General features: G+C 38.2%; 1 protein-coding gene across 2 annotated transcripts in view; it reads right to left on the bottom strand.

Annotated features, from left to right (window-relative positions):
- The window catches only part of SEMA6D (semaphorin 6D), a 681,608-nt gene extending 659,880 nt beyond the window's left edge, over positions 1–21,728 (bottom strand). For both annotated transcript variants that reach the window (XM_055131630.1, XM_055131629.1), the window contains exon 1: positions 21,468–21,728. The gene's annotated coding sequence lies outside the window, so the exon portion shown is untranslated. The remainder of the gene's footprint in view (positions 1–21,467) is intronic.
- Positions 21,729–21,985: the final 257 nt, after the last annotated feature.

Here is a 21,985-nt window from a genome sequence, read left to right as displayed (position 1 = left end):
TTTGGTTACAGGATTTCCTACAGCTTTTCTTCAGTATCCTTTCTCTTATAACTGCAAGATTGTGGAAGTTCCCCCACCCTCCATCTAATTTATGAATTGATATTGCCAAGACTTTGTGAACCAGAATAATTTCAATATCACTAACAGTCTTTCTTATATGGCTCTTAATAAGAATAAAAAAAAAAGCAAAATTAGGGATACAGAGAAGATCATTAATGTGTTTTTTATAGTTACTATATTTTTACTTTTTATTTTGACTTGAAAGAATCATCACTATTTTTTTCAAAACTTATTGTCTATGAATTTCATAAATAAGCTTATTATAAGAGACCCATTCAGACATATGGCAGCGATTTCTGTAATGCATCTGTAAGCCATCTTTAATGGTTTTTATTTTGAGATTCTCTTTGTTGAGTGCAGTGTTAATTCATTTTACTTCATGAAACACTTGTGTGAGTATTGTTCTCTGCAAACAAAGCATTATAATGGAGAAACAAGTTACTTAGAAGTAAATTAAAAGGACTAAACAATTCAAAATGCAAATAACACACAAACTTCCTACTAAACAGATGAACAAGACAAGGGAAAAAAATGTTTCTCTTAGTTCTACAAAGCCACAGATGCCATGAGTACAGCTTACATTTTGGCTCGTAGATCTCCCTCTCTTTTGTCCTTCTGAGCAGTCAGAGAAACCATACCTCTCTGTAGGAAGAACTCATTAAGTCACTGGGTTGTTTATGTAATTTTTAAAAATCAATCTGTAATTATTTTGTTAGAGAACTGAAACTAGTAAACTTTTGTAGCAGCATTAAAATTATTAGAAATATTGTTATATACTTTTAAGGTATAAAATGTGTTCACATAATATTCATAGGGCAGTTTTTAAAAAGTGCCTATATTTTTAACAGTCTCAAAATGTCAGCACAAGTGAAACTGTATGTGTAATTTTATTCAAATACTAGATTAAAATTTCCATTGACACTTCTACTGAATTGGATTAAAAAGACAAATTCAATATCTCTTTATTCTAACTATTCACTAGAGTCAAATAGTTAATAAGAGTTAATACTGAAAATGATGCTAAAAATTCTTAAGTAAAAGTAGCACTATGGGGGCTGGAGCGATAGCACAGCGGGTAGGGCGTTTGCCTTGCACGCGGCCGACCCGGGTTCGAATCCCAGCATCCCATATGGTCCCCTGAGCAGCGCCAGGAGTAATTCCTGAGTGTAGAACCAGGAGCAACCCCTGTGCATCGCCGGGTGTGACGCAAAAAAAATAAATAAATAAATAAATAAAAGTAGCACTATGAAGTCATGCTACATTTTATGCTTTTTAATAATTATTTTGCTTCCAATAGATATCTAAACATGTAATAAGGGCAGTCCTCTGGTCTTCCTAACACATATAACTTAAATTTGGTTTAAGTCGGTTGTACTTTGTTTCTTGACACTTTTCACAAATGCAGTTGTTCTTTGCAGCAGTTCGATAAAGAAGTACATCTAATATTTACACAGTGAGAAAGAGAAGGAGCTGGAAGAGAGCTCTGGAGTGAGATAGTTCAATGAGTTGCGTGCATGATTTGCATGCAGAAAGCCTGGGTTTCATCCCCAGTTTAATCCTTGTACCCTGAGCACTCCCAGGAACAACTTTTAAGCACAAAAATAGAAGTTGCCCTTGACCACCAAGTGTGGCCCCAAAACCAACAAAGAAAAAAAGAAATCTGGGTCTCCAGAAAAGTCTCTCCCACAAACGGTGCTGGGTAAACTGGGACACTGTATGCGATAGAATGAAATCAGATCACTATTCACACCCTTACAATCACCAACTCAAAATGCACTAAAAATCTCAGCTGTTACACCTAAATCTATAAAATTTATAAAAGAAAGTATAAGGAAAACACTCTGGTATTGGCTTTGGTGATGTATTCAACCTCATTGACAAGGGAAACAAAAGCAAAAACAAAACAAATGGGATTGCATCAAACGGAAAAGCTTCTGCACTGCAAAAGAAGCTATCATTAAAACAAAAGATGTCAGTCCAGAAATGTGGTTCTGGTGATACAGCACAAGTCTTGTAAATGCCAGGCCTTGGGGTTTTTTAAATTCCAGCAACAAATGCTTCTCAAGGGCTACTGAGAGTAACCCTGGTGGCCTCAGAACACTGCCCCCAAAATTGTAAAAAACATTTTTTAAAAAATTAAATAAAAACATTTTACTGAGTGGGGAAAATACACAAAAGAACTCACATAATGCAGCAACAAAAAATAGGAAATGATCTTACCAATAAATGAGAACTGACCAGATTATTCTTAAAAGACATACAAATGGTCAACAAGGAACATAAAAATGCTAAACATCACTGATTATCAGGTAAAATGAAATAAAAATGACAAGATATCATTCGCACCAGTGAGCACAGCCTCATCAAGAGGGTCAAAACAAGTGGTGAGGGAACATAAATTGGCTCTGTCTCTGAAAAAACTACTATGAAAATTTATCAAAATATTAAATATAGAACAACCAGTTGATAGAGTAATTTGACTCCTAGGATTTATCAAAAGAACACCAAAATAGCAATTCAAAATATATACATATATATACAGACACACCTATGTTCATTGATGTACCAATCACAGAACTAAAGATGTGGAAACAAACCAAGTACCTAATGACAGATGAATGGGTAGAGAAAATGCAGTACAGATGCACAATAGAATACTACTAGGTTAACAGAAAAGATGAAATCTTGTCTTTTTTTGACAAAATGGACACAGTTGTAGGGTATCATGCTAAGCAAAATAAGTCAGAAGGATAAAGACAAATATCTAATGCTCTCAATCATATGACAAATATAGAGTAAAAAAAAGGGGAAAATGTCCAATGAAAACAAATTCTAGGAGCTGACCCTCAAAATTGAGGTTCCCGAGAGAGTTGACTGAGAGGTGCCAATGGCCTATGGTGTAGAGCTCTTGGACTTTTGGTGGTGGTATGATGTGTTAACATTACATCCCTAAAATATAAACATTTACTCTTCTGTAAACAATGTTAATTCAATAAAAAATTAATTTATTAATAAAATAAAAACCTAAGTCCTCTGATTCACCCCAGTGTTTTTTGTTCGTTTATTTTTTATCTCAGTGCAACTTAAGTACATATATCATGTCTGTGCTAGAAAGATCTTGCATCCCTAAACAACTGAAGAGGGTATGCTAATTAACTTCTAAGACTTGGTTTTCTTTTCCTTGTGGACAGAGGGAAGGGGAATCAGTTTTCTTATCTATCAAATAGTGTTACTAATATAAATGAGAACAAAATGAGTACTGTATGTAAAAACTTAGCAAAATGCAAGTCACAAAGTATGAGTTTAGTAAATGTTAAGGCATATGTATATCATAGACATACAAAAACTTAAAAATTATAAGTTTAACAAAAAATTATAAATTTTGTACTAAATTATTTCTGAGAAGGCATGAGAAAAGAGACATCTACTTTAAAAAGTTTATATGCAAAAGAAATATTGGCAAAGGTTTCTGAGTTTTTGTCAAGTGGAGAAAATGTGTACACTTAGCTATTTTTCAGATTAGTTTTCACTCTGGGCATTATTATTTTATTGAAGGAACTGTTAAAATATCATACAGACACACAAATATACACACAAACTTAGACACTTAAAGGTTCATTATAAAACTTGGTCTGTAAAACAGATTGTTGGTATTCTCTGACATGATGGGTAAGTCACACCTATGTGTATTCTTTTTCAGGTACAGAGCTGTGAGTCACTTAAGCTTTGCTTTATTTACTGCAAAACATACTCTGCCCACCAAGACAGCTCAGCAATCACCTAGCAGGAAAGGTATTGTAAATTCACAGCACTTTAGGAGTCCTCCAGGTGGTGTGATTCATAGTTGGTAATGAAAACAGTTGAAACAATCTGTTTTTATAAATTTTCCCCACCTTAATGTAAGCCTCTTCATTAGCCAATATGCCCAATGAACTGTACTAACAGATTTTCTAAACTCAAATTTTTATGTGTGGAAAATTAGAACTAAAGAGAGAAAAACAATCGCAACTTATAGATGGGTACTTTCAACAGCTCTAAGGGTCAATTACCTATTTCAGATGCTAAGAACACAGGCAAAATCAGTTAGGAGAAAAAAATGGACCAGTAGGTAGAATTTTCTTTTCCACATCTCCTTTTTCCTTGTTTAAAATCCACAGAGAAATGTTATCAGAGAAAGTTCCTTCTTGGGAAGTGATTCCACATTATGCCCAGTTGAAATATCTCCTTTTAGGGGATTCAGAGAGGCACAAAAACACATTGACATTCAGCTATCCTCCTGTATGTCACGATTAATTTTTGATATCCTTTGCTACTAACAGTTTGTAAAAATGTTGGTGACAATGAAGTGAAATTAAAACCTAGGCTTTGAATAAAGAAAAACTAAGTTTAAATGCTGGTTCTTGAAATCCATGCCAATTCTCTGGTTTAAGCTTGGGAATAATCATGTCAGTGAGAAACATAAAAAAGGACATTAACCAAATAACCTCCATGTTCATCTTTGCACAAATGTGAAGAGGAAGAGGAATAGATCAAAAAAATCAGAAGTCAATTGGATGATCAGAAGTCCAAAGCAATTGCTACTTGTAGAAGATACTGCAGGAATATATAAAACATGGATAAAGATTCACTCATTTTATGCTCAAAAAGAAAAGGACATATGCTTACTGTTCTACTATCCCAGCTCCTTCCTGACCTTCCACTTGCTGCTCCACCATCCCAAGTAAGGCTTATCTACAGCTGATATCACTGGTCATATTCTGAATGGGGAGCAGAGTTTGAACTGGAGACAGACCCATGAACTCCTGGGTGGGTCTCAGCAGCCTCCACACTTGACCTGCACCATATTAAGGGCTCGCACCACAGCTCCTGATCTACTCAACAAATTACATGTTGCTCACAGTTATTCTTCCTGTCATACTGTGACGATGGGTAGAGAAAACAGAAACTAGAAATCAAGCTCTAGCTTAATCCCTCAGTATCTTCCAGGGGTGGTGTGTGTGGGGGGAGGGGGTGTAACTATAAAGACTCACCCCCAGCACAGCAAGAATACTAGAAAACCAATGGAGAAAACAGGTAGGAACCCATCAAGCTCAATGAGATAAATAGCATCACCAAAGACATAAATAACACCAGTCAATCCTCAGACAGTGTCTTTAATGACACCATGATAAAGATGTTCAGTGAATTCAAAGAAACAATAGTCCAGGTAGTCAGCAAAACACAAGGAAGTATGAGAGCCAGAATGAAAGAAATACTACAGTCAGAAATGACAAAATTAACATGATAGGTTGTATTAAAAAGTCAGACAAAGCTCTGAACAGCAGAATAACAGAAACTAAGCAAAAGATTGAGAAGTTCCAGAAGAAAAATGCAAGCAAACAGCAGAAAGCAAAAAATAGTCTGAAAATACCACTGAATTATGGGATGGATTCAAAAGGAACAACAAAGATACATTGGAGTCCCTGAAGAATAGCAAGGCAAATGTGATAAAGAAACAATAGTTAAAGAAATCAACAACTTCCTAAAGTTGAGGATTACAGGCACAAAGATCCAAAGGGTCCTGATGAAAATAAACCCAATTAGGAAAACTCCAAGACACATTGTACTCAAAAATCCAAGGAAAGAATGAGAACATTGAGAACAGCAAGATCAAAAAAAAAAAAAAAGAATTTACATACAAAAGAAAGCCCAGAAGATGTACAGTGGATCTAACAAATGAGACTCTTCAAGCCAGAAGAAATTGGAAGGATGGAGTACAAAAAAACTCCCAAAAATGAACACCTCATCAAGACCATTCTATCTTGCTATATTATCATTTAGATTTGAAGTAACTATACAGAGCTTCATGGACAGGCAACAACTAAAGGAATTTATAGCCCTAAAACCAGTTTTGCACAAGTTTTAAGAAAGCTTCTTTGCCTACCTCCCACAGACACTACTGTGTTAACTCATCTACTGATCCAGCTCTACCAATTCCCAACTAAATTTCTGAGGAGATACATACCAAGGAGCTAAAATTCATAGAAACACCAGTCCCTGTGGCTGAAAACCCCCTTGGGAGGTGAGTGGGCTTCGTACTTACTCTGCCAAAATCTGCACCCACACCCACTGCTGTAGCCGTACCCTGTGCTCAGCTCCACGACTTCATTAATATTCTCTGTGGTAAGCCAAACTTCAGAATAATCTCAGGAACACTTGTGTCGATGCTAGAACTCTGGGGCCTTCTCAGGGTTGGGATGGGCAGCCTTCCCCCACGCCCCATACTTCTGGAAGCCCTGAAGCCACACCCACCTTCCACAGCTGCCGCCATATCAACACATTGGCCCGGACCACAGATCCTAATGTCTCTAGACTGTGTGACACCTCCTAAGTCCTGAATGCTGAATTTCCAGCAGGAGCACACCACCTTAGATGGGAAAGTAACATAGAAGCCAATTAAAATCAACAAATCAAAACACTAACACAGAAGGCTCCACTCCACTAGAAACAAACAGCTTAATAAACCCTTAGAAAGGACTTAACAAACCCAAAATCAGACATAACAATTTTCATATGAAATTGATTTTATAGCCATTTATTTTAATATTGGAGCTCTGTTATCATATTAATTTCAGCCAAGGATTAAATCCCCTCAGCAAAGTAAGAGACCTCCTGCCCCCAAGGTCAAGAGTTGTGATCAACTGATATTGTCTCTGCTTGAGACTTTTGAAACTCACTCTTTTCTGGTCTGAAAAAAAAAGAAAGAAAGAACAAGGTAGTACACAGTCCACCACCAAGTTTATTCCCTGTTTATCCTGCCACAATTCCTTAAAGTCAAAGAACTGGGCTCTCTTTCCTGATCCTCTTGAGTTTGCTGCACTGGTATGCACTAGAGCTCTATTTCACCACTCTTGAGTTCATGATTTTCTGAGAGCATCCTGAGCATTCTGAGATTCAGAAACTAATTTTCCCTCAACAATACCTGACTTTTGAAAACATTGTTAAGCTTAAGTATAGAAGGCAAGAATTAAGTTTTGAAATGCATGCTGATCGGCAGCCCCTGTCTAAGGTAATACCAATCCTGTCCTCTTCAAGGATAATACAGGTTTTGGCTGTTAGAGAAGATAAATTAAATTATCCAATTTGTTCTTTTATAAGCATGAGTTGATATTGGTACCAAAGTTATAGTCTACTTTGAAAATTTATTTTAAATACAATCTATAAATATGAAATAATATTTAGAGCATTCTAGAGTATTCATATAAGAAAAAGTATATTGATTTAAAGAAGGATGGACATTCAGAATTCTCTATCAGGTATCAATTCAGGATAGTTTTTGATAAATTGCCCAGTGAAACCAAAGAGGTAGAAACTGGTACACTGAGAAAAGTTCTTCAGTGAGTCATGAATCATCAAGCAGGATTTTAAGCTAAACTGGGATTTATTTTCTACTACTAATCTTGTTGTTGTTGGAGCCAAATAAGAGGTTATGAATAAACCATTGTGGACTATCTCAGCTAATTCCTCTGTCCCCACCCCTTATTTTATATCCCTAGCTTAGGAGGAGGGATATAAAGACAAGACAAAAAATTCCATTGTTGAAATAAATTAACAAAGCAAAAGGAAGATAGGGTTGCAGTCTGTAGGACTATGCAATATAATCTAAAAATAGAATTTGTAGTGCCATCCTAATTATCCTGATTTTTCTATACTATTCAAGAACTTAAAGAAACAGGAAGAATTGCTAACACCTCAAAGTGACAGTACATAGAGACTCAGTTGAATTTGTCTCTTGAAACATCCACAGACAGTTTCCTGCACAGACCACAACTTTAAATCACTTGGGTATTCAGGAAAGAATCTTTTGTAGTGGAGAATAAAATATCTCACAAGCTTAGGGAGAGAACAATTCTTCTCAGAAGTACCAAAATGATATTACCGGTCACTGGAAAAGCTACAGACCACTGCCAAAAGACAACCACTAGAGGTATGTCAATCCAAACTGAAATGGTAGAGGTTCACATCCCCTACTTCATTGAATTGACTAACAGATGTTTTCTGAATCCATAAGTAACTTTTTTTTTCTTCTTGACACTGCTGAGATCTACTAGTCTATCCTATTCAAGACAGCATTTTCCAGTGTTTAGAATCTGGCATTTTTCCCAGTTGCTAAAAATTCTCATGAAAAGAAGCAGCCACACAAACCCAACCTGACAGCTTAAGATCTTTTGTTGGTTGTCTTCTATAATTGATATTACATGTATATTTAGCATAAATGGACACTGCACCCTGTGTTAGTCTCTTATTGTAACATGTTTTACATTCTCTTGAATTGTATGCAACTTTAGAAATTTCCAATCATCTTACTTTTAAATAACTTGGCTTATACTATAAAAGGGCTTAGAGCTTATTTAAATAGAGACATTTTATATAGCTCTGCCTTCTCTCTTTCAAAATACTCAGTCAATTAACATAAGCTACCTTCCAGAGGATTTGCATTAAGTCAGGTGGAAAGAAATAATATTTCAGAACCAATGGGAAAAAAAAAAAGATGTGGAATACACACCAAACCAAGTAACTGAGAAAATGTTGAGACTTTTCTGTTTCCCCAAATTTCAAGGAGGGTGGTGGCAGTCTTTTCAACCACTGTTAGCATTCTGCCTGAGATTGCACTCAAAGCACAAAGCCTCTGAGAAGCCTCTGAGAAGTCTCTAAAGGGATATAATGTCCAAAATGTTGCAGTCCTTATATCAGATAGTGCCTCAAGAATTCTTTCTGCAGCCTCCAAAATACTACAAGCTCAATTACCGTTGGGGTACAGTGAGTGGGCAGCACCATTAATCATTCCCAGGGCACAAAATGCCCGGAGAACAGTTCTGAATCCCCCACATTAGGGATGTCCAAGAACGAAGCTGGTCTCAGACAGCTGAGCCATGCTGCCACCTGGAGGGCAGTGGGAAACACAATTCCCAGGATGCCAGTCTTTTCCCTCCAATTCCAGGGGAGTTGCAAAGTGTGGAGGCCCTTGGTGAAATCTTCCCCATCTTCAATCTTGGATCTTGTTCTTCCTTCTCCAAATTTTTGGGCTTTATTTTTTACTGTGCAGCGACATATAAAGTAATCGAGACAACTGGCAGAGGAAGAAGGCTCGCAGCCTGGTATTTCTCTGTTCTTTCCTCATCCACACCCTCACCCACCTTTGAGTACCATTAAAGGGAGTTCATCTCCTACCTTGTATCTAGTTAGGCAACAGTAGGATTCACACATTCTGTTCTAGATATAAGGCACTTTATTTACCCTAACTGAGCAGCAGTGCAGTGAGACACAGAGAAAGGATTTCTAAATATGTCATGAATGAAGAGATGTTAGGTAGATCTTCCATGGAAGTGACTCTTAAAAAAAAACAAAAAGCCTAAAAGCTCTGTAGAAACTCTTTTAAGAGTTTCTTAACTCTGTAGAAAATTTCTTAAGAGATTCCATCAATAAAAGAACAAAGAAGTGGTTTGAAAATCTGACCGTCTACAAATACATAATAAATCATGCAATCTTTCCAATTTGCAGGTTCCTCACCTGAAAGTATTTTTATTTCATTTTGGATTTGGACTTCATTTTGGAATTGGGCCACGATCAGCTGTGTTCTGGACTTACTGCTGGCTCTGTGCTCAGGAATAACTCCTGGCAGGGCTAGGTGTAGGGAGGGGCACCATATATGGTGCTGTGGTTCAGGTCAGCTGCATTCAAAGAAAAAGCCTTACTACTTCTATACTATCTTTTTAATCCAGTTTTTCTGTTGTGTGTGTGCATGGTAGTGGTGGGTTTTGCTCTTTTGATTTTTGCTTGGAGGCCATACCCAGCTGTATTCAGGGATCACTCCTGGCAAACTCCAGGGGGACCATATCCGGTGCCAAGAATCGAACCCAGGCCAGACTTGTGCAAAGCAAACACCCTACCCACTGTACTAGCCTTACTGGCCCAATATTTTTAAATAATAATAGCTATTATTGTATAACATTGTATAATGTTATCTGAGAGGGCAGAAATATACATTGAATAATTGGGATAGCACATTAAATCAAAAGCAGGTAGTCATTGATGCTCCTGTTATAACGTGCTTGCACAGCAAGATAAACTTATCTGGGCAGAGAAGAGGGTCAGGGAAGTGACAATACACATAAAGTCAAATTGGAAAGAGAATAGAATATATTCTAGGATCTTCAAGCACTGTGCCATCCCTGGAAATGCTTTGGTTTTACTCTTTCACGTTTCTCTGTGTCTCACATTTCTCCTTTATTTTGTTCTTTGCTGTTTTTTCTATCTACTTCCCTCAGCCTCAGAGGAAAATAAAAAAATAAAATAAATAAAAAAATAAAAACATTTGTCTCCACTATATTTTTTAAAAAGAAAGTCTACATTTTCAGAGGGTTTGATAAAGAGCATTTTCTTGGAGGAGAAATAAGCAACTAGAAATAATTTTTAATCAAATATCCTTTGAGCAATATAGTAGAGAACTTGATGAGTCAGTACTGACATCTTCGTAAGTTATGAATTCAAATATGAGCTCTTCTTAGTCCTTTCATGAAGGCAGTAGAAAGTTTGAGTGAGCAATAGTGACACCTCCTGGTAAGAGAATTGGAACACCACTCAATACGATGCTTCTAATACCCTTATAATTTCATGCTCTAAGGTTCTACACAGAAAAAATTTTTCCATATAAAGTGTTTTTCTAGTAACAAAAGTTTGCAAAGCCAGACACTCACCTATACATATAGTTATGTCTGACAGGCTTCCATTTCAAAAACTAGTAGGCTCAAAGGGAAGTTTTGTTTTTAATCATTTTATTTCATTATTTTTCTCCCCTCTAGATATCAAAATAAAATGTTGTATTTTATCACATCAAATAATTGACCACCAAAACTTTTAATCTACTTATTTTGCAATGCCAAAATTCCATATGATCATAAAGAACCTTCTTTAACAATCATATATTTCAAATCTGGCTCACTGTGAAATGTGCATCTCAAATGCCTGAACTATCAATGCTCTAATACTTCACTATCAGCTCCTCAGGCCTAACCTCCAGTCTTACCATAGGTCAGTCCCATCCGAAAACAGCATCTTTAGAGTCCCTCAATTCACCTTCCACTTCCCTTCCCATTCCCAAATTTTCTGTTTTTGGAAGAGTTCTGGTTTTCTAACAAGTATTCTTAGAGTCCTGCATATCGTATGAAAATGACAATATGTGTTATCTATCAAGATCTAAATACCTTATAAATATAAATTAGCTGGTCTAGAAATGCCATTCCATAATTACAATAGATTCTCAGCCACTCATTCATCCAATATTTATTCATTTCTCTATTACTTCATGCTGGACTGTGTGCTAGGCATTGGGGAAAACAAATGTAACTATGCAGAGAGACTAATCTAAATAATTAAATAATTTAAATATTTGAATTATTTATACATAATTAAAATTCCAGTGATCAAAGGGGGGCATAAAAATAGCTCAAGTTGTAATAAGCTTAATTTAGGAAACAAGAAGGTAAGATGGAGTATAAAAAAATGAATAACAGAATTGTGTTCAATATGTAGAAGTCAGAAAAACTCTCAAAAAAAGTAGCAGAAACTGAGACTAATGGACAAGAAGTAATGAATTCAGAGAGGCAGATGAGAGCGTTCCACACAGAGAAAACAGCATGTGCAAAGGTCCCATTATAGAACAGGACTTGGTATCTTCTGTATTCTTTTTTGTTTGCTTGTTTTTGTTTCTGCTTTAGGTCCATACATGCCAGTGCTCAGGATTTATTCCTGGCTCTGTGCTCAGAGATCATTCCTGGAAGGGCTTGGAGAACCATATGTGGTGCTGGGAATCAAATCCAGGTCAGCCACGTGCAAGGCAAGCCTCCTATGCATTGTACTATCGCTCTGAACCAGGACTTGGTTATTTTCATGGAGCTAGTAGAATGCAGAAAGAGTTGGTGTTAATGGAGATGCCTATAGTGATTTTATTCAAAGTGTAATGAAAAGTCCTTGAATGATCTCAAAGAAGAGGGATATCATCTAATGCAAATCCTGAGAAATAAGAAATATATAATAGTACTTCATGACAGATTGTCATTTAACCTTCATTTAAAAAACCAATAGACAGTAATAGTCTCAATTTTATCAATGGAGAAATGGAAGTAAAGGTAAGTCCAATAAGTTGCCCCAAGTTTCATGGTGGGTTCATGCCTAGACAACCAGCGGGTGCATGCTTCAAACACCAAAAGGGTAGCAGTAGGGTTAAAGTTAAATACAATTGTGATGCAGTTAGGAGTAAATTCTATGTGACTTAGTGAATTAAATGTGTCAGGGAAGAGAAATGCCTGGTGGGGCCAGATATTCAAAGACAGTTAAATCACACTATAGAGATGATTTTCACTATTGTATTTATTCAATAGACATTTGTATGTCATCAGGCTCTTTCCATAAAAAAAGTTTTCTTTGTCAAGCTGAGTATATTTTAAAAGGACTTTCTATACAGACCTCTTCATTTCAGTATCCAATGGAAAAATCTTTTAACATAGTTCATTTATTTTTCTGATATTTTTCTATGTACATATACAAAATTGTATTTTTTACTAATTGGAATTTTTGAGCTTTCTTTCCTTCTAACATTGTACTATATAATTTATCATATTCATAATCATTTTTAGAAAAATGATTTTAGATCATGCTTAATAGTCTATTATAAAATGAATAAAATGTGCTATATAGTATATTGCTTAGTTCTATCTTTGGGCAAAATGTTGCTTCTAATTTTTCATTATTCTATACAACATTCTTACATAAGTCTTTGACTGAACCCTGATTAATTCTCAATGCTCAAAAACTAAAAATGGAAATTCTCAGTCTAAAGGAAGTATTTTTGTTTCACTGATAAATTACATTTACATATTTCTATATCATATTCTGCTGAAACAGAATATGAATAACTGTTGAAATTCAACCAATCTGATGAGAGAACCTACAAAAAGGCAGATTATGTGGGAGTAGAAACTGGAAGTAACTGAGTATGACTGGGGCTATCTCTGGAAATACTTTTTGATTGGCTCAACTATATCAGTGGATAACAATCTACAGTTTCCTCTGAGGGTAAAGGTGTAGACAGAGTTACTTAGTGCTTAAGGAGGTACAGGAAAGTATACTGCCTTCCAGGAGAGTCAAGTGGAATAAGACCTATGTATGATTCATGAAAATGAAATGATACCATTGCTTTTTGTTTTTCTTTGGATTTGTTCAGCTGTATGGAGGTTTGCACAGAGGAAATAAAAGTTCTGTTTATTCAAAATTAAGCTTCAAAATCTTGATCTTTAGTCTAGACTACCAGCTGAGTCATCAGTCTAAGTACCATAATGCTTGTTGGACATACTAAATTTCTAGTGTCACACTTTTCTCCTTTTCTCTATTAACTTTCTACCAAAGTCAGCTGCCCACTGCTTTTTCACCTATGAGACTATGAGACTCTTCTCTCTCCTATCTGTCCTTTTTTTTTTTTTTTTTTGCTTTTTGGGTCACAACCAGCGATGCACAGGAGTTACTCATGGCTCTGCACTCACGAATTACTCCTGGTTGTGCTTGGGGACCATATGGGATGCTGGGAATCGAACCCGGGTCAGCCACGTGCAAGACAAATAGACAAATGCCCTACCCCCCATACCCACTGTGCTTTTGCTTCAGCCCCCTAGCTATCCTTTTCTCTCAAATTTCCATTAAACTTTTCCAGACTATTCCCACCACATCCATACTGAGATTTACACTCTTCTTCATAGTTAACTGAACATCCCATTATAATTTGTATAATTTTTATTTATCACATTCATTCAATATCTTAATGCCCTATCTTATTCAAGATTTATTCAATCAGAGATGCAGATATTTCTTATTTCATACTCATTTTCTGTACATAACTCATTGATATTAAGCCATTCATAAATGTACATTAATTAAAGTGACTTTTTCCTAAATAAGTGACAGATAAAATTCAGATTGACTTGATTGTACCTATATCATACTATATATGACTGATACAGGCAAAAAATAACCACCCTAATAATGAATTATTCATCTAATAATCAAAAGCATAAGAATAATAAAATTATTCACTTCCATGTTGAATTGCACTTTGAATCAAAATTTCTTTCTCCAGCTTTAAAATAAAGCAGTAAGTATAACCAATACCATATCTTTATAGAAATTCTTTAAATTTTTCTAAACATTTTAATGTTTAGAAAACTTCCCCAAAATTATCTAGCTCAAATACAACTGTGGAGATTCTTTTAAAGAAACATATCATTAAAATAAATTCTTAATAAATATGAGGCATTTATCCACAGGATGAAATTAGAGGGAAATATATTCCAGGTTGAATATGACAGGAAAAATACTTAAAGGTCAATAAATTTAAAATAATATATTTCTGTATAGAAATTTAGAGATTATATATCTTTGCTCCTTGAGAGATCATATATAAAATGTATACTAAACAAAAATGATCAGAATAAATGAAGAACTTATTTCAAAAAAATTTTGTTGGGACATTGTATAGGTAACTTAAAGCAGAAGGAAGAAGTTAATTTTAACCTAAACTTAGCATGAGAACTGAAAATATATTATAATTTTTATCCCTATGATCTTCATACACAAAATGTAATTGATAGTAGAGATAAAAGAAATCTCAATTGTCATTAGAGAATAAAATAAAATGTCACCTTAGATCTTTAGATCTATTTTAGTTATTCTAAAAAATTAATTCAATGGATGGATGTTCAAAAGTCCCATCCTCAATTTTTCTATGAGAAAATCTGTCCTATATGACATGGAGAGAAATGGATGTTACCAAACCTTTTAGTTGAAATTCAGTCCCAAGAATTATTCATAACCTGAGCAAATTGGTGAATGATTTTAACTGTTGCCAAATCTCCTAAGGATTATTTGAAGACAAATTCTCTGCCCAAATGTTATTAATTATATATTTAACACCATAGGTAGCTTATTTATGAGAGACTTTAGAGATCAAAAGGAATATGATAAAAGTGAAGAGAATCAAAGCAAAAATATCAATTTGAATTAAGCTGCACAATGAAAATTTACTCCAGCACTCTGTTGCAATATAATCTATAAATAACCCTGTAAGTTTCACTTGCCAATTAGGATTCATCACATGGCATGCACCTTAGATGCCAGTAGTTAATTTGAATGTCAGTGAAACATTAATTTGATGAAAATTTTAAAGCTTTATGCACTATTAATATCAAAACTGAAAGCATAGTAAGTATACTAATGCGTAGATTTTTTTCCTTTTTTTGCTTTTTGGGTCACACCCAGCAATGCTCAGGGGTTACTCCTGGCTCTGCACTCAGGAATTACTCCTGGCGGTCCTTGGGGACCCATATAGGATGATGCGGATAGAACTCAGGTTGGCCATGTGCAAGACAAATGCCGTACCCGCTGTACTATTACACCAGCCCCTAATGCACAGATTTTTTATTGTGTCCAATGTCCTTTATTAAAAGGCTGTTTAAATGATTAGTACTTAGCACTGTTTGAAAGTTTGCATCAGTGCAGAATAGCAGATCTATATTTTAAAAATGTCTTTGAATTATTTTCAACAATAGCCATAATATATATCTTGTGTCTATGGATGGTGTCTATGCAGCAGATAGAGGAGAGATGAGAATCAAATTGTTACCTATATATAGCTGCTTTGATTTGAAAGCTTAATTCTAGTCTGAGTTTGTGACTATGACCATAACCATGTCACCATGGATCAATAATTTACTACTAATTCTTTTCTGATATACTTCTTCCTTCATTTCTTCTTTTACTTTCTCTCTTCTGAGCTTTTCTATGGTCAAAAAAAAAAAAACAGTTTTGTGGGTGGTCCCTTCTCAAAACCAAAAATGGTTGTTGACTCAAGTACAAAGAGGAAACAACCAGTGGGCACTTAAACTTAACTACTGTGTTTAAGTATAATACTTAGAATGAATATTCTACTTACATAGCTAGAAATTTCATAAGCTGCCAGCCTGGTGGGTTTAGCTTGCCACCAAAATTGCCATGCCTGTCAATCAGGTCCAGCCACCAGCTAATTAGGTAACAAGCAGCAAATCTGATGAGTTAGAGAGAGGAAAGAGAGAAAACAAATTGTCTAGAACTTTCCATTACCATAGAATCATAACAATTTTTCCAACTTTCATTTTCACCTTCACAGCTTCAGACTATTGGGGGTTTAATATATCTGAAACCTTTCAAATGAAAAGATTCCCTCCTAATGAAAGAGCTTGGTATTCTGATTTCACTGGTTGGTGCTATTAATAATTCTAAAAAGTGAAAGGGCTTTCAATATAATGCAACAGATGTGTGTCAGTGCATGTTAACTCATCATTAGTCATGTGCTATGTTTTTATTGCTTATCTAGATAATATATATATACATCTTTAGATGAGACAGCATGCCTTAATTTACATAACATCCCCCTAGCATTTGCAATAATAGATTTCAATAACTATTATTATTCAGCAGACTGACTGAATTTCTAAATAGCTTTATATATTAATTTTATGGTTTCTCTCCTTCTACACTAAACAATATACATATCAATAGTAAAAACATACATAGCTGTACTGTAATAGATCACTGAGAAAAATATATACATACACACAGAATCTTAAATGATCAATAAAATGGAGATCTTGGATTGGCTCTGAGTGGTCAATGCAAAACAGAAACATGATTGGTTGAATAATTTACATTATCTATATAATTTAAAATACTGCTTCATCAGGACTGGAGCAATAGTACAGCGGGTAGGGCGTTTGCCTTACACGCAGCCGACCCGGGTTCGATTCTTCTGTCCCTCCCGGAGAGTCCAGGAAGCTATCGAAAGTATCCCACCCACACGGCAGAGCCTGGAAAGCTACCCATGGTGCATTCAATATGCCAAAAACAGTAACAAGTTTCACAATGGAGACGTTACTGGTGCCCGCTCAAGCAAATCCATGAACAATGGGATGACATTGCGATAGTGTCACTGCTTCATCAGAAAAATATATTTAAATACTGTTATTTAAATCATAATTTATTTCTGTTGTATCTAGTTATGAAAAAGTACTTCAAACTTCATCTTCAGTATAAAAATACTGTACTTTAAAAATCCAAAATAAACATTGATAATTTCATCTTTACATATATAGAATAGATTCTTCCTCCCTTTCACCCAAGCCCTAGACCTAAAAAATCAGCTTAGCATAGGAAATTCCAAGATTTGGGAGCAGAGTAATAGTAGGGGATTTGCCTTGACCGCCACCAAACTAGGTTCAATCCCCAGCATCCCATAGGGTCCTCCAAGTACCACCAGGAATAATTCTGAGCCAGAGTTAGAAGTAACCCCTGACATTGCTGGGTGTGGCCCCAAAACCAAACCAACACCCTCCCCCAAAATTCCCAAGATTCATACTCATTCCCAACTATGAATAACAGTGAATAAAATGTCATTTACTACTGAAATGTAGCAAAGCAAATGCATTGTGACACTATAGTAATTCACCTTGTAATATGTCAAGATGGTAGCTGAATTATTTCATAAAATATGAATTTTGTTTACTGGACCTATGCTTTTTCCTCTATGTTAGCTCTCTTTCCAAGTTTAAGTCCTTCCTTCCTTTCCTTTCTTTACCCTCTGTTTCTCTCCTCCCTTCTTCTTTCTCATCCTCTTTTTTTCCCTCTACTAATTCTCACATTAATTTCAACAGAAAGTTTCCTAAGAATGCAAAGTTGAAAATATATATAAACATATGACATAAAAGAAAAATGACAAAAGATTCAAAGCCAACAAAGTATTAATTTTTAAAAACAACTAAATCTGAAGAAAAAGGGATGACTATAAAGTCAACGAGGGTATATAGTACAAATAATTCTCTATTTGGGGGTCCTGAGAAATTTCAGCAAGTGGTTGTAGAGTAATGAATGTTTGTAATTCATTAGCTAGTATTTTAAAATGCAAAGCACACCATGACATCAATGATGTTCTTTTTTATCTCAACAAACATGCTACTACAATGAAAACACTTACAAAAAAGATAGTATATTTTAATATAGATTTCTGTGAAATTCCAATATGTTAATAATAATTTAATGAGTCTTATAATTTTATAGAAAAAATATAAGATTGACTCAAAATACATGTCTTTATGTACACTAACCTTTTAGGTGCATTTAGTAATAGCAATTATTTCTATCCTGAAATGTTTCTTTCTCAGAATCCTTTAGTAAGGTTTTAATGTATCTTTAAGAAAATCATCGGTACTTGCTTAAATTTTTTTTCTCAAGTAGAGGGAATAACAGCATTTTAAAAGCTTTATTTTCTTTTCTGACTTTCCATCTTCCTTCAGCTCCTAGTAAGAAAAAGCAATGCTGCTTTTTCTTTTTTCATATGAAGAGTAAACTCAATAAACACAAATGGTTAGGGAGTCTCACAACAGTAAAATTATGGCTTCAAAAGAACTTTTTTTTTCTTTATGAAGAAACAAGATTTAAAATGGACCTTTCTAACATATTTTAAAGTCACGCATATTTCAATGATATAATTAAATTGGCAACACTAAACATTGCTGACTGATAAATGAGACCAAAATAATTAAGTTCTGTTCTTTGTACAATCAAGATTTAGTGCAGCAATCAATCTGGGTAAGAATTTGGAGTCTGGAGACTTGAGAAGATGAACAAGCAACTAGTCCAAATTGATCACGTGGGAAGGTGGTTAAATGAGTATACGGTTTATACATAGCTGTGGCTACCTTCCAAGTCTTAATCTTCATTAGAACCTGGTTGATTCATTGCTCATGTGCTCCCATACTAAGTTGGACATGGTATGCTAGTAGATGAACAAAAGAACAGTTAAGAGATACAATGATCCCATGCTTTCGATGAACACTACTGATACTGAAAATGTAAAACAAGAAACTGAAGCTATAAAAGTTTAATTAAAAGCCAGGGAAAAAAAGAGGGGCAAACAATGTTATAAACAAAACATTTAGGACATAGATATTCAGGTATTCATTGTGATAAAGGAGAAGGGAGAGCGAGGGAAAAAGAGAAAGACTGAGAAACAGAAAGAACACATGTACTTTGCAAGTACTTATAGAACTGTGGTATGTTTGTCTACTGAAATTTTCACTTTTATTTACTCATACCTGACTCCCTCTTCTCTCTGTGGAATAAATCACACACTTTCCATATCTGCACCTCCCCTGTACTCCCATTTCTATATGGAATCAGACTGTGGAGAGAAAGGTGTTTTATTTCTTCAGCAGGACTGAAACTTCAGGTTTCAGGTTCCAGGGGACAGATGCTTCAGAAGCCCACACAGCATGTGAGCCAAAGTAAAATTTAACAGTGTAACAGGACAGTTGGGAGGACTGGAAGGGGTAGTAACTACTGGGATTTGCAAGTAGCTGCACATGCATATTGATACTCAAATGATAGACAGATAGACAGATAGATGCACGTGCACATACGTGCGCGCGCGCACACACACACACACACACACATACACACAAACTGAGTTGGGGGTTGGAAGGGAGGGGCACTGTGGTCCTTGGGGGAGGGAGTCGGGTTCACTGGCTATGGGTGTGGTGTTGGAGTTATATGCGTGGGAACCATCATTAATAGAACCTCAATCAATAAAAAAAGTTTAAAAAATTAAATCTCTTCTCAAATGCATATTTGAATTATCACTAATGGACCCCTGAAAAAGAAAACAGAAGGAACCTCCTCAGGAAAATACACTTTCTTTTCTTGGTGGACTAAGAATCAGGCACCAGGTGATATCATGGTAATTTGGGAAATGAAAAAGCTCAAAAATGAGTATTCTGACCTCCCCCCCCCCCAATGAAAATTCTCTAGTTGGGTTTTGGCATCTCTGACTCGCGACAACGGGCTCCTTTGACTCTGCGTGCACATGTCGCTTCCATAAATGTTAGCACACGGTCCAGGTGGGGGAGCCATGGACATCCAAAGCGGCGCTTGGCCATTTGTAGAGTGGACATTGTACTTCGTGCTGGTGTTGTTTGTTGTTGTTGTTTTTTAACGGATTCTTCTCTCGGAACCAGGCAGCTCGACTAGTGAAAGCATAAATGGTACAAATACTCGTTCTCGAGATAAAGGGGGGTAGGGTGGGGGTGGGAAACAGGTCCCACCCCGGGAACATATCAGAGAAACAGGTGCGAACCCGAGAGAGCAGCCCGTTGCCTCGAAACCTGGAAAGTCTACCCCCGTGACTCCGGAGGGAGTTGGAGGCGGCAATTTCGAGGCGGCGGACCCCCGCGCCCCGGTTCTGCGGGTGTGGGATTCCCCGGGCTGTCTCCGTGCATTAGAGTCAGATCTAAGTTTCGCACTTCGGAGCGGGTTTTCGCCTCCGACTACTATGGCCCTCCAGCCCTCCGAGCTCGGAGAAGTCCGTTTCCTAACCGGGTCAGCCCTTCCCTCCAGGGGTGGAGGCGAGGGGGACTGAGCCCTCCCACCCCCAAAACGGTTCTTTTCTTTGCCGGTCCAGGAGCCGTGCGTGTTGTGTGTGTCTATGTGTGTGTGTGTCTATGTGTGTGTGTGTATGTATGTATGTGCGTGTGCGTGTGCGTGTGTGTGTGTGTGTGTGTGTGTGTGTGTGTGTGTGTGTGTGTGTGTGTGTGTGTCGCGCCCAGCCCCGAAGAACAGTCACCGCGAACAATGAACCAGACAAGGGACCCACCCAGCGAACGCCGGCTCGGCTCGCCCGCGGGCGCGGGACGCTCCGGGTTTCGGGGCTCCCGGGCTCCCCCCTCCTTTTCCCCATGCCAAACCCGAGATAAGCAAAGTAGCTAGGTGGTTCCCCCCCTCCCCAGAAGACCCCCGTGCTCGCCCGGGCATTCTTCCAGCGCCCAGCAGTTAAAGATGATGAAGAGGGGGGCGGCGTGGCGGCCCGCCAGGTTGCCCACCGGAACCACTTGGCCCAGATTTGGGGGGTTCGGGGGAGAGGGGTGTCACTCACTTCAGCCAGAGTCCGCGGCCCCACTGAAATCCCCATGGGTGTGAGCTGGGGGCGGGGGAGGGGGGCAAGAGGTGGGGCCAGGAGCCATAAAGTGGCTTCCGCACCCTCCCCCCACCTCCCACCCCGGCCTGGCAAGAGTCGGGGTTCGGGCAAAACACAAAAGCCGGGGAGTCTCCGTGCCCGCAACTCCGCCGCGGTGGCGGCGGCGGCTGCGCCGGGGGCCTGGGCGGCGGGGCCTGGGGGCCGGGGGCTGCCGCCTCCCCTGCACGCCGGCGCCGCTCCCGGGGGCGCTTGTCGTCCAGCCGCCCCCGGGAAACGGGCAGAGGCGGCGGCCGCGAAAGGTAGAGCAAAAGGCAACACTTACTCGGCGGCCGAAGGCTGCGGCCGGACGCCCGCTCCGGACTCTCGGCAGGTGTCTGGCGCGGCGGGCCCCGGCGGCGGACGCTGGCGCAGCTCCGAGCCCGGCGGCACTTGGCGAGCGCCGGGCAAGTCCCCTGGCCCCGCGGCCCCGCGCCGCGCTCCGCGCTGTCCCCGCTCCGGCGCGCGCCCCTCCGCCTGCCCGGCCCCGCGGGGTCTCGGCGCTCCGCTCGCGCTGCCGGCTCCCCCGCAGACCACACCCTGTCACCTCGGCAGCCCTCCACGCCTTCCTCTTTGACACTTGCACCGCTCACTCCGCCGTCTGCGTCCTCCCACCCCCCACCCAGCCCACGTGCTTTTGCCGCTCCCTCGCGTCCCCGGCCCGAGCCCCCCGCTTGGCTCGCAAAACCCCGCGCGGGCTCGAGCCCGAGCCGGGTCCTGGGAAGCACCTGCAGCTCCCTGACCCTGGGGTCCTCGCCTCCCACCCCCTCCCTCCCCCAGCACCCCTAACTCCCAGAGTACTCG

This window comes from Sorex araneus, chromosome 3 (assembly GCF_027595985.1).
Source record: "Sorex araneus isolate mSorAra2 chromosome 3, mSorAra2.pri, whole genome shotgun sequence".
NCBI lineage: Eukaryota > Metazoa > Chordata > Mammalia > Eulipotyphla > Soricidae > Sorex > Sorex araneus.
The sequence above is the reverse complement of the archived record's forward strand: the minus strand, read 5'-3'. Positions and strand labels throughout refer to the sequence as shown.